Genomic DNA, 1,019 nt, shown 5'->3' with positions numbered 1-1,019 from the left:
CACACACACACACACAAGGGGGGAGATTCTGCTATAACCTTACATTCCCCCCTTTTTCTATTGGGTAGTTTTAATCCTAAAACTAGAGGTCTTTATTTCCAGGGAGGGGTTGGTAACATTGTTGAAGGACCATTAATTGGACCGCACTAATTTTGTCACGAACGAAATTCATTAGGCGGTTTAGTATGTAGGGCCCAAAAGTCAGAAATAAGAGGAGGATAATCAGGGGCCCTAGTAAAGTGGATATCAGGGTTGTTAACCAGGGGGAGGCATTAAACCATCCTTTAAACCATCCCTGTCTCGATTTGCGTTCTTTTTTTCGGGTTTCTAGTCTCTCTCTAAGTTTGGACATAGAATCCTTTATCACTCCAGAGTGATCTGCATAAAAACAACACTGTTCCCTAAGAGCCGCTCAAAGGCCTCCCTCCTTTAAGAATAGGAGGTCTAGTCCTCTCCTGTTTTGCAGAACCACCTCAGATAGAGAGGTTAAGGACTCCTCAAGCTTTGTGATGGATTGCTCTATGTTTTTAAGGTCCTCGTCTATGGCTATTTGGAGTTCTTCCGTATAGGAGGGTCCTTTAATGAGGGCTGCTGCCCCTGTCCCTACCCCGGCCGCCACCCCTAGACCCAGAAGAGTGACTAGGGTGAGAGAAACTAGTTCTCTCCTCCTTCGTGGGGCTGAGGAGTAGGGGTCAAATTTACTTTCAAAAATAGTGGCTGGGTAGTATATAATTCTGGGAACTAACTGTACAAGGACACAGTATTCTGAAGTCTTGTTAAAGGCCTGTGCCGCCAAACATGGGGTGAGTCCTGTATTACAGGCCCACCACCCTCCCCGGGGGGGAACCAGGTAATAATTACCATTAAAGGGGGATTTCATAGTCTCGTAAGGGGGGAAGTTACCCTCTAGGTTAGCTTTTTGGGGACATGGGGGGTGCTACTTATCAACGGCAAGTTCATCACGAGGAAGACGATGGCAAATCCGGAGCTTGAGGGGGTTGTCAGTCTTTTCCACAGTC

This window comes from Propithecus coquereli, unplaced genomic scaffold (assembly GCF_000956105.1).
Source record: "Propithecus coquereli isolate 6110/MARCELLA unplaced genomic scaffold, Pcoq_1.0 Scaffold348, whole genome shotgun sequence".
In the NCBI taxonomy this organism is placed as follows: Eukaryota; Metazoa; Chordata; class Mammalia; order Primates; family Indriidae; genus Propithecus; species Propithecus coquereli.
Note: the sequence above shows the minus strand (reverse complement) of the source record.